Source organism: Hylaeus volcanicus, chromosome 3 (assembly GCF_026283585.1).
Source record: "Hylaeus volcanicus isolate JK05 chromosome 3, UHH_iyHylVolc1.0_haploid, whole genome shotgun sequence".
Taxonomy (NCBI): domain Eukaryota; kingdom Metazoa; phylum Arthropoda; class Insecta; order Hymenoptera; family Colletidae; genus Hylaeus; species Hylaeus volcanicus.
This window is the reverse complement of record NC_071978.1, coordinates 13,766,214-13,783,420: the sequence shown is the minus strand read 5'-3', so window position 1 is coordinate 13,783,420 and position 17,207 is coordinate 13,766,214. Positions and strand designations below refer to the sequence as shown.

Here is a 17,207-nt window from a genome sequence, read left to right as displayed (position 1 = left end):
AAGAGCCAAAATTTCATAATCTTTTACGACTACCTATTTATGAAAAAAGAAAAACAGTTCAATATTTTTCAAAAATCCTAGTTCGAGCGATAGTCATCCACCTACAGATTAACATGGAATTTGTTTTTTAACTTCCGGATTTATAGGGAAGTTATTGTATTTGGTCCTAAAATGAAAAATCGATTTTTTAGTAAATCCCCATGTTTCAAGGTCATTGGAGTAATTTTAGCCTATTTTTAACAAATTGTTCGCGCGCGCGTATGTATGTGTGTATGTACGTATCCAAACAAATTTTTCGTTAACGTTTTCTAAGAAAACAATAGTGAGATCAAAATGCTCGATGATGCAATCGATGTGTATCAATCTAACTTAGAGCTGATTAGATTTTGTTCTAATTCGGTACAGTAGTTTTTTAGTTTTTTTAAGGAAACTTAATAACGCAATCTAGTTTTATTTCAGATTAGCCAGTCTGCCGGAATCATGGACGCCGATCACCTACTTTTTTTTACATACAAGCGATAAATCTCGTGATCCACATTATGTTTTTGCTTAGAAAAATTCAAAGTTTCAGTTAAATACTGAATAAATATATAGTAACAATTTGAAAGCTCTGTGTTTTTTCATTTCACTATAAAAAATTCCGAAAAAACCTTATTAAAAAAACGGCCGTTACACAGGATGACTCTCTTAACTGAAAAATTTGTCTTCGATGGTCAACCAACTGTCTCACATCTGCGATTTGAAATGACCACGCTTGGAAAGCGTAGAAGCATTCCACCGGATCGAGTTTCGATCGCTTGTTAGTGAAGATGTTAAGGCGAAATCTTAATGGTTGGGAATGAGAGAAAGGGAAGGAACAGGTTCCTGAGCCTGACGATGAGTGCCTATCGAGACTTCTCGATTCGATTGGCCGCGGGCGTTTATCTCGAGGAAGGTTTATATTATGGAATACCATTTATTTTAAGGAAAAAGTCTCGTAGAATCCACTTAATCGAGGAGTTCGTTTAAAGTCTCTATTTCGTTAAAGAAAAATGTTCATCGATGCCTTTAAACGTAAATTCTGTTATCTAAACGAAACAATTCATATCTGTCTGTATATTTTTGATTCAGAACAGCGTTCTAATTATTTCAACTTCGTTTTTCTAATCTTTACGTCATTTATTTTGTTTCAGGTGAGTATCGAGCGTTCGAGATGCTAGGACGAGAATAATCACTGATCCCATTTATTTTCGTCGAGGTGAGAGTCTAGTAAATTGATTTCGAAAGTTACCAGTAAACATGTCAGAGTAGTTTCATTTTATTTTACTAGTCCAAACTATAAACTATTAACATAAATGTGAGACAGTATACAGGGTGAGTCTTATAACGTGACGACCTTAAATAAATCGTTAGGTATTTGTTGTACGCCAAAATGTTTCAAACAAAAGTTGCATGGTATCTAGGGAGACATACAGTGCTGTAATCTGTTTTTCAGTACTTTACTTTTTTATTGAGATATTAGGGTCACCTTCAGTTTTTTAAATGGAATGTCTAATATTTTTTTTTCGTATTCGGATAAATCATGAAATTTTGCGTAAAAAAGTATTACATGAATATAGGACTTTAAATGAAAAATTACTGAGATATTTATAAAAGAAGTTTATGGACAATAGCTGCTAAGGTTGAAGTACGACATCCTTCATTATTCACAACTTTGTGATACCTTTTTAACCGACTTCGAAAAGGAAGAGGTTACTCAATTCAACATGTATATTTTTTTTTTTACGTTTCTGTAGATGAAAATTGCCATGTTCTTTGAGTCTTCGACTAAGCCTTAAGAAGGCAAAATGCGATGGCTGATTTCGATCAAGATACTTAGCTTGGTACAAGATCTTAGCTGTTATAGCATTTTCTTCACACGCGCCATAAACAATTATCATAACGTTGTTTCACTGTTACTGAACGTCGTAACAAAAATGTAGCACCTTTCTCGATACGACTTTAACGCTTACCGAGATACTAAATAGGCATTTCGTGTTGATGATTATTAATATTTAACAGGGAACTTGTTTACAGACATGGCCTACCCACGTGAATAAAGTCGTGCTAAGAATCACATTGACTAAGCGTATTTCCTAATAGAAGATTATTAATTTGAAGATATCTCAGTAATTTTTCATTTGAAGTCACACTTCGTGTAATACTTTTTTACGCAAAATTTCATGATTTATCCGAATTCGAAAAAAAATATTGGATATTCCATTTAAAAAACTGAAGGTGACCCTAATATACCAATAAAAAAGTAAGGTAATAAAAAACAGATTACATCACTGTATGTCCCCCTAGATACCACGCAACTTTTGTTTGAAACATTTTGTCGTACAACGAATACCTTACGAGTTATTTGAGGTCGTCACGTTATAAGACTCACTCTGTATATTCCTCGGATGAAAAGGAATCGGAAAATTTCTTTACCATTTCGCAATCCAAAGCTCCGTTACCTAGATACAAGCAATTAAAGTTCACAAATGCATCTCGCGGCGGATGCCATTTTTATTTCAGTCAGCTGAACGCGCGTAGCTCGCAAAGGTCGCTGCGCGCGCAAAAACTTTGACTGCTTTGTATCTTGATAACGAAAGTTCGGATTGCAAAATGGAAAAGGACTTATCGACTAATGTTTGCACGACGAATTGATCCCAAAGGGCGACTCTACAAGTAAAGTTCTTTTTTAAATGAATATTATACTTCGTATTCACGGACAAGCTTGAAAGTTAAACTTCAAAGTTGCAAGGTAAATATAGGTGGATCTTTTGAGCGTGTAAACATACTTCACACGCAAATTGTCAAGCGAGTGAACGAGACGTCAGATTAAAAACTCTGATGAGGCCTCGAATAAGACGGAGACGTGGCCATGTTGATCGATGAAAATTGAAACCGATCAATATTAATGACGCTCGCACGACCGCGAAATGTGCAGCGATCATTATCGTATTTCAGGTACTATAACGCATATTAATTGGCTAACGTCTTCGACGGTTCCGCGTTGCAATTGAACGGCTCCGTAGTCCGTTGTATAATTAACGAGGTAACGAACAATTTTCGTGAATGCCTGGCTAAGAAATAAAGCCGCCGCCTCCTCGTGGAACCAGTTTCGATACCGCTCGTAATTTGTCCCTTTGTTAATTTACCGACGTCCGCCAGCAGCTTTCGCTGGCTACGAGCCTCGAAAAACCTTTCAGTTAATGTTCTGCTTTGACAATTTTACGTCGTTCCTTTTTTTCCTCTTCGAAAGAAGCTCCAATAAAATGGAAAAAATATTCAGAACGACGTGTTCCACGAGAGAGGACACTCTCAGACGTCTTGGTTTGAATCCGCTGCGGATAAAGAATATTTAGCGGGATTATCCTGCAACAGTACTCGCAATATTTACCATGCATTATCCAATTTCAAATCGTGCAAGACCTCCTCCCCGTACTATTTTCCTATTTAGCCCGGTGCACGGTGTTTCACGCGACTCGTTGATTGCCGATTGAAAGCGCATATTTGTACAAACGCAAATATCAACGCACGAGCATTCCCCGGCGTTTGTTCAACGCGACACTTGGTCCACGAGCGAATTACTTGCTCGTCTCGATGCTGGTACCGGCCCATTTCACCCTGTTCGTCGTCAATTTAATTATGCCGCTCTAATCGAATCATTCTATTCCGCGTCGGTGGCCATTTCGATCTGAGTATATTAAAGCTGTGTATTCCCTCTGTTTCTCGTGTTTTTCTCGCTGGGCCCTAATTGAAAAGCATGTGGGGATGGTTTGGAATGCAATAGAACGATATTTGTATGTTTACTCCTCTCGAAACATAGTTGAAAATAAATTATTTACGCTGGTAATAATACCTTCTTTGTTGGTAGTAGTTCGATAAGGTAGGTTACCCTGTCGGCAAGAATTGGCAATGTAGGGCCCTCGGTTGTTAAGGAAGGTAGCTCTGTTGGCAATGTAGGATACTCTGTCGATAAGTCGGTTCTATCTTACCGAGACGTACTGTTAAGCCAGAGTACGTTACCAACAGACACTTCGCCTTGTCTTCTTAGCTTTACCATTTCTTCTCAATATTCACATTCTGTACGATGTAATCATCCCATTTCCGTATGTTTTTTAAATAGACGAACGTGGCTATATTAAAGAGAGACTATATTAAGGTCCATTCCTCTTGAAGCATTGTTAAACATAAATTATTTACGCTAGTAATAATATTTTCAATATTGATAGGAGTTCAATATAGTAGATTACTCTGTCAACGGGAGTAGGTACTGCGATCCATTAACGAACACCACTCTGCTGGCAATGTAGAACCCCCTGTCAGTAGATCTGTCGATACTAAGGGTTGTATCTTTCCAAGTCTAACCGTCAAGGCACGTTACATTACCAACAAAGCCCTTTACCTTATCTTCCGAGCTTTCATCTACCATTTTCCCTCAATATTCGCCTTCCTCATAATGATCTCACTTCCAGCTGTCTCCCTTTAATACAGTCATAGGAAGTAATTTCACTTTGTTCGACATCTAACCACGGGACAAAATAAACGATTTCGTTTCGATTGTCGGCTCACGGTTCGCTTCCCATGGACGACGAGGCGGAAGAGGCCCGTTTAATGAGCCGATCGATCGACACAGAGGCACTGATAATTCCTGAATAATTGAGAATTTTCTTCGTCGAAGGCCGATACGCGCGTCGCAATCGAATTTCAGCCGGCTGTAATTGGCCGTGCACGTTAATGCGCGCCGATATCGAGGAAAGATATGGGAGCGCACGCTTGAAATTACACTGGGGCAGCGCAATTACCGCGCGAAATGTTCACGCACGCGTTTGAAATAATTTTCAACTTATTATACGTCGTCCCGCGTCTCTTTTCCTCTGTCGGCTCGCTGTGGGACTCGCGAGTGTCAATATTCGAGGCTGCACGCCGATTGGCGTTTCTGATAATGTTGCTGGCGTACAAGATCGAACGATTTCGCTGGGATAACGATTTGTGAAACGAGTGTATCGCGTTGCGTAGATTGGAGCAATCTACTGGAGACTCAATCTTGGTCAATTATTATTTATTATCGACGGCGAATGGGACGTGTCACTTGAATTCTTTTCAATTTTCTGGTTTAAACATTTCTGTGGTTTTTATTTCATCAATTTTATTTATTTAAATTAGTTATTTGTGCTTTTTATTTTAATCTTGGTCACGATTCACTTTTTGGATGTTTAGCTGGTATTCATAACAAATTTCAGAAATATCGAAGTGAAGTAGAACGAGACACGCAATTTTACAGTTATTCGTACTTTTGGGAATAACTCCGTCGTTCCTCGATAAAGTCGTTTACAATTTTTAGTGATATTACTTCATATTAACACGCTACTATTCACAGAGTTTCAAAAGAATCTGTTGAGATTTGTAGAACTTATAAATATTTATTGAAAATCCGAAATGTTGGAACGATATCGAGCACGCTACCTTGAGGGAATTAATTAACCTTTAATTCCATGATTCTTTTGAAACTTGGTGAGTAGTAATGTATTAACCCTTTGCGGACGTATTAAATTTAGCCATGGCTATTGTACTGGTCGGAATTAATTTCTTTTATGGACTTTAGGTATATGTTTATACAATAATGTGTTTTAATATAACGATTTTATGTAAAAATTATATTTTATAGTTCTCCATCATGTGGCATCTTTCGGTAACTTTCTTCTTGGCATTTTGGAGTATTGTTTTTGAAATATTTTAAGAAACCAGAATGCCTAATTACACTTAAACACAATTTGTAAAATATTATTTCAAATTCTACCAAGTATTTTCGACTATTTGGTATTTATTACAATCTGTTACAGAAAAAGTAACAATATTCGATAGATTTGTCTTTGAAAAATTTATCATGTAGATATTTCACACACTGGTTCATATATTCTTGTATAACCTAATACATAATAATTACTAACGATCTTTTCATTAATCTTTCCATTAATCTATTATTGCACTGATATCTTAGAATCTATTATCTAATGGCTTAAATCTTTTCAGTTTGTGGAATACAATGTAAGATTAGTATGGTTCTTTGTTGCGGTGGCTGAGAGCAGACAAACGACCGGAGCGGTAAAAAAGTTTTGGTGGTTGAGAGTAGACATACGACCGCAAAGGATTAAAGTTCCACAGCAATTGTGGATTTAACGATATGATGGCCCTAATTCGTCAGAGATGTTAAAACACTCGATAATGTATTTTACATTACCAGCTAGACGTCCTGCTTTATCGACCATGTATTCTACATTATCAGCAAAACGACTTGCTTTATCGGCCATTCTACAGTGTACATTAAATTTAAGTACCTTTAATGTTCCACAGCAATTGTGGATTTGACGATATGATGGCTCTAATTCGTCAGAGAACTTAGAACACTCGATAATGTATTTTACATTACTAGCTAGACGTCCTGCTTTATCGACCATGTATTCTACATTACCAGCAGAATGACTTGCTTTATCGGCCATTCTACAGCGTTATCTACATAGTCTTACCAACAACTTTACCGACTAAGTATTCTTAGGCCGATTGCACACGGGCGCAAGCGATCAGTTTCAAACCACTCTGTTACTATTTGCATGCGACCGTGGATCTAGGTAAAACAAAGAGCGCAAAACGGTTTGCAACACTAATTTCAAATCGGTTGCGCCGTGTGCGATCGTGTTACTTATCGACCATGTACATTTTCTTAACAACAGACATACGACCGCAAAAGGTTAATATATTGGGCTGTCTGGAAAGTCCATGCCAATTTTTAGTAGGCGGTACAGGTCTGAATATATCGGAATGGCTGAAAACAAATAAAATGTGTACATTCCTTAACAGGTGGAAAGGTTGTGGAACAAAATGGTACATATATAATTCAATAAATATTGTTGCGCCGGGGGGTGGTGCCACATCGAGGAGTAGTCATTTTAAATAATTAACACGTCTTTTATAAAAGGAACAAGAACACAAAACGTTTATTAACTATAACAACAACTCGATTAGTAAACACGTCCGTTCGAAAGCAAGTCTGGCGACGTTCTCCCATTCAAAAGTTGCCGGTTCTCTTGGAGACCGGAACATCCCGATGATTCGCTTCCGCTCGCTCTTCAGAACACACTTCACATCGTCGCAGCATCTTCACGCTGCCGCGACGATGCAACTTCGCAATATTGCGGCATCTTCATGCCGCCGCAACAATATATATCAAAATTCAAATATGCCTTTGAATTTTTCTCAAAAATAGACATGAACTTTCCGGACAACCCAATACAATAACATCACTAAAAATTGCAAACGCTTTCATTGAAAACCATCAAACTAACGACCGAAAATATGGGAGTAGTCCCAAAAATTGTGTCTCACAATAGGTACGCGGACGAGCACCTAAAATGCACCTGAGACAACAGCTTCATAGACCCATTCGGATATGTTTACTCTAAAAGGCACTCGTCTTTTTCTTATTTGGACTCGAAAGATTCCACCTAGACGGTATTCGTCAGGTCGCGGTTCGGGTTACTCGGGCGTCGACGAATTTTCGAGATTGCGACTCTGCGGCGGGAAACCGAGATCACAAAGGCGAAAAAGGAGAGAGAGAAAGGGAACGGAGAGATGCCACCGTGAGATATTCGACGACACTCGTCCCCCGAAAGCTCTGGATGCACGCGACCGTTCCCTCCGTGTCGAAGACGCAACCGGTCGGTGTCGTGGTGCCCCTGCACGTGAAACATCGGCTCCTTTGATACCGGCTTCTCGCGTGCGTGGCGTGGGTCCGTGCATTCGCTGGCCTGGAGAAAAGTGGCGCTGCCCGAAGAATGCACCTTGCTTCGCCCAGGTAGCCCCACCTCTCCCCCTCACCACTCCCTCCTCCTCGATCCGGGAGCGAACCTTTTCAGGCGGCTTCTGGCAGCGGCTCGCGTCACGTTCTTGCGTGCAAAGTGGGTTTTTTAGACCTCGATTCCGCCAGTTCGTCGGTGTCGAACAAAACTTTTTCGAAGTGGTCCGAATGACACCTTTGGTGGCTCGAAAATTGGGATGTACGGGATGAGGAGGGGGGAGACAAGAAAGCCGTTGATTTTATTCCATTTCCAGGTCTAGGGCCTCTATGAAGTAAGGATTTATTTATCGTATCGGTGGTAGGATCTAGGATTTACTGTCTGGGAACAGTAGAAAATTTAACATGTCATCGATGAGATATTGTAAAATGAATCAACCTCGAGAGGTAGCTTACAAGACGTCTGCCTAGCTAGCCCCTCCCCTACTTACATAAAATTTAAGGAAAAAATTACATAATAATGCAGTATTTATACGCTCTTCAAATCCGTAAGAAAAAAATTTTGTGCTCGCTCCGTTTAAAGCAAAAAAATTCATTTAAATGGGGGGGGGGGGGGCTGAGTAGGCTGCCAGTCAGCTCCCTCACATATTAATGATAAACAATATTGACAGAAAAGCATCCAGGAATTATGCGCTAATTATGCGCTACCGTATAAGAGCAATTTCGATTTTTGCGCTCCATCCCTTAAGGGACTTCCCTCTTGGTGCAAATGCAAGTTTTGTCTCGTAACTGACTAATATTACTGAAATTTCATTATTCAACTGTACACGATTAATACTGGATTTCTGCGCTATTATATTAAAGTAACTCCAATTTTTGCGCTCCATTCCTTAAGGGACTTCCCTCTTGGTACAGATGTAAGTTTTGTCTCGTAACTGGCATTTGTACCAAGAGGGAAGTCCCTTAATAATTCCTGCATGTTTTTCTGTCAATATTGCTTATCATTAATATGTGGGGGACTGATTGGCACCCTACTCAACCCCCCATTTAAATAAATTTTTTTGCATTAAACGGAGCGAGCGCAAAATTTTTTTCTTACGGATTTGAAGAGCGCATAAATAGCGCATTATTATGTAATTTTGTCCTTAAATTTTATGTAAGTGAGGGGAGGGGGTAGCTAGGCAGACGTGCTTACAAGGGAAGGCTCAGAAGTGATACTCACCGATTGCAATGAAATTTGGTAGAGTGTTAGAAGATCTATATCTAGAATAAGCGTAACTGTAATATTAGCCGCAGATGGCCAGCCATTTTTTGAGAAAAGTTAGTTTAAATATGTAGTATAAGCCCATAGCGGGATGCATTCCTGTTGCTAACACAACTGCAAACGGTATTGGTCAGCGGCATAGTGGCTAGCATGCCGGCTTATCGTCTTTTTGCCCCGGGTTCAAGTACGGTCTACTATTAATTTTTGTCGTTTTTAACAAAGTTTTGTTATTGAAAGCAATTTTTTGCCAGAGTAAAAATGTGTATATATATTTATTTATTTGTTATGTACAATTTATAATAAAGGTTTTATATACATTCTGCAAATACAGGAGTACACAAATTAAGATGAAATCTATCATAGAAACAGTAAAAACATAGATTTAGATTACACCAAGAACATCTTACGAAGGCAGTTTGTCCGCATGTACATCCCGTTATGGGCTTTCGCTACATATTTAAACTAACTTTTCTCAAAAATGGCTGGCTATCTGCGGCTAATATTAAAGTTACGCTTATTCTAGACATAGATCTATCACTCTACCAAATTTCATTGCAATCGGTGAGTATCACTTCTGAGCCTTCCCTTGTTGGAGTCATGAAGAGAAAGGCAGAGGCCAAGTAGAGCCTGTTGGTGATGTAGCGCACTTAGTTGGTAAGGCTCGGTAATGTAGAACACTAATTAATCCAAAGATTTATCGACAAAGCGTGTCCTACATTGCCAGTAGAGCGATCTGCTTTATCGTTCGAGTGTTCTACATTGCCAGCTTTTACCAACAGAACAGTCTACCTTACCAATTACCCCACGGTTCACTCTTTCCTTTATACTTCTAAAATGAGTGGACGAGCTCCTCGATGTTCGCAGCTGGTGTCCCCAGGTTTACCCGGGTTTAGGAGATTCTACCAAGATTAACAGGCCCCTGGAAGAAAAGAAAGCCTCACGATAATCTTGCTCGATTCATTCTCGTCCTTTCTCAGCCGCCTCGTTTCTCCTTGCATTCCAGCTACGTACCGAATCCTGAGCTGGATTTCTGGCCAGTCTCCGCGTATATCGTTGCACCCGCGGTGGTGTGCAGCTGCAACTCGGTTGCCAACTGCAGGGCAGGTGATACGAACACATGCTGCATGGACCGTGTTCTCTCTTTCGCGCCATTGGACAGAACGTGAAAAAGTTTCCTTCGTCAAAAAGGTTGAGGGGTACCTGGAGCCCCATTTGAAACTGAAAAAGCGTCATTTTTTTCAACTGATGAAAAAACCTGAGTAATTTGCCAGTCTTTTTCTGGATTTCTGGTGGAAGTATCTTCCATTAATTTAATCAACTCTCAGAGTCGAAGTTTTATTAAGGATTTCTTTTGTTTTTGGAATCTTTCCAAGTGATATTTTATTATTTATCAGTGTTTTTGTAAAGGAAGTTCGGTCCAAAACAGGGTGGACAATGGGTATCCAGTCCTGAGGGGAACGTTATTCGCCCCCTTGGGTTTTAAGTGGCGAAATGAAGACCATGAGGTCACTGGTGTTTGTTCTTCTGAATCATCGTTTATCACAGCGACGAACATTGCACGTCTTTCCGAAAAAGAAGGTTACTTCGTTGCATTTTATTTTCTTCAAATTTTAGTCATTTTCGCTCACTTTAATTTACCTTTTTAATTTTCTTTCACTCCATTTAATTCTAGTTTGTTCCTTCATTTCTTTATCATTTCTTCTGTTTCTTTTCATTTTTTTTAAATTTTCCATTATTTTCTTTTATTTTCTTCCATTTCTATTCCCCTCTTTCATTTTCGTCTTCCCTTTATAGACGGAGAGCTGGCTACGAAAATCAGGAATGATAAGGTGCAGCGAAAATTTGTATCTAAACAAACATGTTAATTTTTAATCAAAATAAAATCTTTGAGTGCAGCTCTGAAATTTTGTGTAGTTACAGTTTTTAACTGTAGAAATCGCGCAAAGCTATTGCCAGAAGTCTAGGTCGGGGCTTAAACGTTGCCAGAAGTCGATAAAGTTGTACAAAAATTGAAAAAAAAATTCGAAAATTGAAAATTGAAAAACGAATTCGCCAGAACTGCACCTTGTCATTGAAATTTAAACAATTTTTTTAGAACTTTATCGACTTCTGGCTGGAGCGCTATGGTCTTTATCTAGTAAGGAGTGTTTTTAACCGAATTCGAAAGTAGATACAAATTTTCGCTCCACCTTATCATTTCTGATTTTCGTAGCTAGCTCTTGGACTATTAAAAAAGTCCAACTTCCGCTCATTTCCAATCGCGAAGATTCTTACCCAAGAAACGTCCCTAACGTCACAGTTCAAAATGACGGTTCGATGGTCCTAACCGTCGTTCTTCGAAGGTCCGTGAAACGCCAGGACGCAAGACTTCGAGGTTCCTCGATCGCTAAGCGCGCGTGGGTTCCCGGCTCGGTTGAGCAAATAAAAAGAGGGAATCTATATGGTCAGATGGTCAAGCCTCATTAGCGAGATAAGTCTCGTGGAAGAGATTCGTCGGTCCGTCTTTCCTACCTCTCCCCCTGCTGGACCAGGTTGGCGTTATTAACGTTTGCCATTATCGTTACAGCTCCAGCTTCCCTCTCTATTTTTTCCCTATTTTTATTTTTATACCCACTTCCGAGATACCGCGTTCAATAATCGCCCCCTGGGAAGTGCATTGCCTTGAAGGCGTCTCTGTTCGCCATCTTCCGCGTCATTCTCTCTTCCTTTTCTTTCCTGGCGCAGTCTGAACGTTGCTTACTCAGATCATCGCCCACTGGAATTCGGAGGGACTTCGAATTATGCTAGCCCGTCCTCTTCTTTCTTATTTTTCACCCCCGCGGCCATTCCTCGTCGCGGACGGACGTGATCGATACGCTTTCCCGTGCACGCATAATTTCAGAGGCCTCTTCAAGGGTCTGCTAGACGCTGACGAGACGTACGGCCATGGGACTTTTCGGACCGAGGTTTTGGGAATGGGTAGCAGTTCAAAGAAGGACTACATTCTAGCACTTCAGTCACTGGGGAAGTCCTGACGTTGTTAATTTAGGGACACTGGGTAGCTATAGTTGTGCAGTTTAAAGTACGGTTAAGGTATTAGGATTTGTGACACTTGGCAGGGAATAATCAATAGTAGGATCGAATTTACTGGAGAATTATATGGGAGATAGTTACCATCAGACCGTGTTGATCGAAGATTTACTCGCGGTTTAGTTACCGGCAGCTTAATCTGTTTCATCACCCAAACACCCTGCATTACCGATCTTGAACGACAAAGTATTCAACCTTACCGACTGTATACAGCGAGAATCAAACCAACTGTCATGCTAACAGAAGCAAGAAAAGCAACTCACGATTATTCATTCGCGACCTTTACTCAATGGGACAGTTCCGGGTCTCGTCGATACGTTGCCAATTATGTTATAAATAACTCAACGTTTCCTAATAGAGTTCATTTCATGCAAGTTGCTCAGTTAATTAAATTCTAATGTAGGAGTATCGAATAGATAATGTAGGATACCGCAGGTAAAGCAGGGCATTCCGTCGGTAACGTTTAGTAATGTAGAACCTTGAATGATCGTAGGAGTTACCGATAGAGTGTTCTACGTTACCAACAGACAAACTATTTTCTTCTTTCCACGTCCAAGTCAATGTTTTCTAAAATGCTTCACAGACTCCTCTAAAAATGCATTATAGTTCCCAATTACACTTGACCATATATCGATAGCTTGCACGCTGTTAATTTTAACCTCGTACGATGTCATACGTATATCTGTGGCAGGGAATAATCAATAGTAGGATCAAATTTATTGCAGAATTGTATGGGAGATAGTTACCGTCAGACGATAGTTGATCGAAGGATTTACTCGCGGTGGAGTTACCGACAGCTTAATCTGTTTTATCACCTAAGTACCCTGCATTATCGATCTTGAACGACAGAGTATTTAACCTTACCGACTGTATAACAAAGACTTTGCATGTCTGTCATATTAACAGTTCCCGAGAGAAGACGTTCGCGAGACCGCCGATTCTTCTGCGTCTGGACTCCTTGGAAAACTCCGGATGCGTTTTTCGACGATTGACATAATGGTCAGTGAGGAGGTGCCAGGAACAAACGGCCCCGGGCAATCTTTTAATTTCGCTCGAACGAGTTGTTCTCTTGTGTCAAGCTGCACGTCTTCATTGAGTACCGCTTTCGCAACTGTCGCCCGCGCGTCCATTATTCGCACGCAACGCGTCTTTTGAGAGACGAGGCTAATGACGACGATGTCCGAGCCCTGCCGTCTAATTTATCGCGGTTCCTGTTACACCGATCTCGCGGCGAACGTTCGTGTCAGCATGAAGCGTCTCGCAACCTTGGATCTTCGCAGACGGATGCGCAATGTGCTCGAGGAACGTCTTATCCCCCTTCATTAACATGTAACAGGGAGTCGTGTTCCTGGGGGAATGGTATCAGCCTCGAGGAGTTCCCTGGTGGCCATACAGGCCATTCTGTTGGTAATGCAGGACGTTTTATTGATAATGTAGGGCATTTTGTTGGTAATGAAGAGCCTTTTGTTGGTAATGCAGGCTATTCTAAGGTGTCGGTAAGCCTTACCGACTGGATACGTCGCATTATTAACCCTTTGCATTCGAGAGGTAACTCTCAGTCACCATTAGGTTTCACGCAGCAAATCTATCAGCAATAATGTTTCTTTAGGTTAAATTTCTTTGGTACTCGAAGTGTCAATAAAATGATTGTCGGCGAGGTAAAGGAGACCTGATTCTCAAATCTCGATAGCTTAGCATTCGCGGCAATAGAATGCCAAGAAAGCAACTCAAGTCTCTGGTAGATACTACAAAAAAGCCAAGGACAACAAAGGACTCTACCATGTCGAAGATTACACTAAATCAGAGCTGCCAATGTATGGAATAAAAGAAAAAGTGGAGCTACTTACTATTTAGTATTTTAAATAATATTTTACCCGTGCAATACTAATTGCAGAACTCGTGGTACAGTATACTCTAGACCTCTGGTTTCTAATCGAATCGCGGTGCTCCAAATTGCCCCATCCGATAGTTGTTAATACTTCTAATGACCTCGCTATACGGGAAATGGATCGAGGATCCGAAAAATGCTCGCACTTCAGACTTCCATAACGAGCATTCTTTAACGAAGTTCGTCTCAAGATTATCCACAAGCTCTTCTTCATCTTCTTTCCCACTCGCTTCTGTTTGCGTACTCCGCGGAAATAGTAATTGTTCAATATGCTGCAAAAGCGTCTCGCTGTAAATCATTTTCATGGCCCCCAGGTCTCGCTCGAGATTTACGGCCCTCGATCTCTTCGGAACGACTATCTCGTCGTACAACGACGATAAAATGCTGGCAGAAATATTCCTTCGTCTCCAACGATCCCATTTTCCTGCCTTTGACGCGTACTTTCGGAGCGAGACGTTTCCACGCGACCGACGCGTCGTCAATCGTTTCGAAATTATTTTTCAGGCATACGCGAATGCAATTCGAGAAATGGGATGTCAAAGGAGGGACTTGAAACTTTTATGACTTTTGGAGTGTATAGAAGTGTCGAACGTCTGCAGAAGGACGTTGGAGAAGTAAAACTATTCTAACAGTAGTCGAAATTTGTTTTAGTTTGCATTAAAATTTGGAATTAGTCAAGGAGTGATCGATAAGATAGCTTCTTCTATCGGTAATGCATTGCATTCTGTCGGTAAGGCTCGACAATGTACCATCCTAGTTAGTTGTATGTAGCTTTCGTTATCTATTAGTGAAAATGTGTCATTACTAGCGAACAAATATTTTGAAACGTTTGTAGAGGGTTATATGATATTACTGATACTCGTAAAGAGGGATGTATAAAGCTTTTTTAATACATTCGATGATGGCGTATTCTACCGGTACAATAGTGATTTACTGGCAGTGCTTTCTGTCGGTAAAGCTGTCGAAGGTGTGATCTGCATTGCCAATCATGCAACCTATTTTATCAGTCGAGTATTCGACGTTGTCAAATTTTATCGATCGAGTGTTTTTCCCCACCGACTTGATATCTCTTCATAATATTAAGTGTCGTTATCCGATTCACGAATAATTTGATTGGAACTTTTTTAGAGTCAAAATTATCAACTCGATACTATTCTTGATGATTTAACACTTTCGCTGCGGATGACGCACATGTGCGTCCAACTGAAAATATATGGTTGTTTTTATTATTTTTTAATTTTCATTTTTTTTTTTGTTCGGCAATCATATTATATATTAAATAAGTTACAACAAATATATGTTTTTCAAAATAATCATATTAGAACATTTGCAAGAAATTTTTCATTAAAAAAAATATCATAATTGCAGCTCCCAGCGAACGGCTACTTATTTTCGTCCGTAGCGAAAGTGTTAATAATCGTTTTGAGATATTGAGTATCATCTAAAAAAATAACGTTGAAACGTGTGCTTTGAAATGGCGAGTACGAATCAACCTCGAGACACAGGATCTCAAAGAGTTAACAAGAGAAGCCAGTTCTCTCTTAATGTACTAATGCACACACGCAAGTCGGTCCTAAAAATGAAAACAAAGCGGGTGGTCTCGGAATCAGCGTGACGGAGGCGTTGTTGCATAGCAGATTGGGTGAGATGAATTCCGTTGCACGCTGTTCTTCATTCACTCTTGCGAAATATATCATTCTGGAACATTTTGGAAATGTGGAACGCATGGGTACATGGGTAATTAAAAGTCATAAATTGAACGTTAAATTAAATTCTTTCATCTCTTTTATTCAATCTGTTGGAGTAATCTTTTATTTTAAACTGGGGAATTTATCTTGTTATTTCTCGGTGCTCCAATATTAATTACTTTCGCGAATTTCTCTTGATAATGTTCTCGATCGAAAGAATTCAATTTTACCGCGCGCGGTAGATTCCCGCTACACAATCGTGGCTTCCAAACGGGGTCGAATCAAACTTCGATTTATATTTATGAATAGTTTCGGGACGAACCGATTTCCCCCGAACCACAACATACCTGAGACTCGCGCGTCGGCTCGTCATTGTTTCTTTAGATTTCGAGTGGCACGGTTGAGATCACGCGTGTTTACTATTGCGAATCATCGTCTGCCCCAATGAAGGACACGGTGCCACGGTTCCCACAGCGTGCTGGAGCAACGTTTCCTGAAGGAACAAGGTTTCTTAATTTCATTTAATTACATTTCGTGTTGCCCCATTTTATTTTATTTTTTGTTGTTTCATTTGTTAGGTGTAGAAATTAATTCTTATTATATATCGAATTACCAATATTCTGTTCTCAACCTTGTCTGTATTATTATTAATCTATACATATATTATATAACCTAAGTCCTAACCTGATGAGTAGTCTATGGATCTTATGCATTTATGACGTACAATTATACATATAGATAGCATACATAAAATATATATAATATATATGTTGATTATATTCTACAATTATCATAACAATATTGTTGTTTGATTTTGCATTAGTGCACATGCATTCTGGTTATGTTTAGCATTTATTTATTATATTAGTTTATATCATAAATACATAAAATCTGTAGTCTATCGATGAGCATTACAACGTACAGTGGGTGTACGTGATCAATTTCCTAAAAAACTTTTGTGTGAAATTGTAGTTTCTTAACTTCTTTTTTTGTTATCAATGATATTTTACACATTCTCGGAAGTCTCTAAGATAGATATAGTCCAAACAACATTTACTAGTTAATATAATTTGTGAAATTAACAAAAAAATGCGAAAAGTGGGTAAAAGTATAGAAGCAATAAGTATTTGTACGATTCTTATGACGAACCATTTACAGTAGAGTTTGTAACGTAAACACATTAGTTTATTGCTCCGTACGAATTAGAAAACATCAAATTTCCAGTAAAGTACTTTTAAAAAAGGGTCTAATAGAAGAATGGAAGAAGATCCCACTTCGAATAACTAATAATTTAGTTAATTTAATGCTTAGAAGAGTTGCAATGATTATAACATCAAAAGGAAATCCCACGAAGGAAATATTATATACTTATAAATTAATGTAAATTTCTTTTGTTCTTAATCAACTTTAAAGATTAAACAGTTGTGCGAATACTTATTGCTTCAACATTTCTATCGATTAATTGTTTTTTTCTTGTTAATTTCACAAATTATA

The 17,207-nt window shown here is 39.2% G+C and overlaps 1 protein-coding gene across 3 annotated transcripts in view; it reads left to right on the top strand.

The window, feature by feature from the left end:
- LOC128873847 (glypican-6) overlaps positions 1–17,207 on the top strand; it is a 249,098-nt gene that overhangs the window by 153,759 nt on the left and 78,132 nt on the right. The window contains exon 1 of one of the 3 annotated variants that reach the window (XM_054117771.1): positions 16,106–16,219. The exons of the other annotated variants lie outside the window; for them this stretch is intronic. The gene's annotated coding sequence lies outside the window, so the exon portion shown is untranslated. Of the gene's footprint in view, positions 1–16,105; positions 16,220–17,207 lie in introns of those variants that run through there. 3 annotated transcript variants of the gene reach the window in all.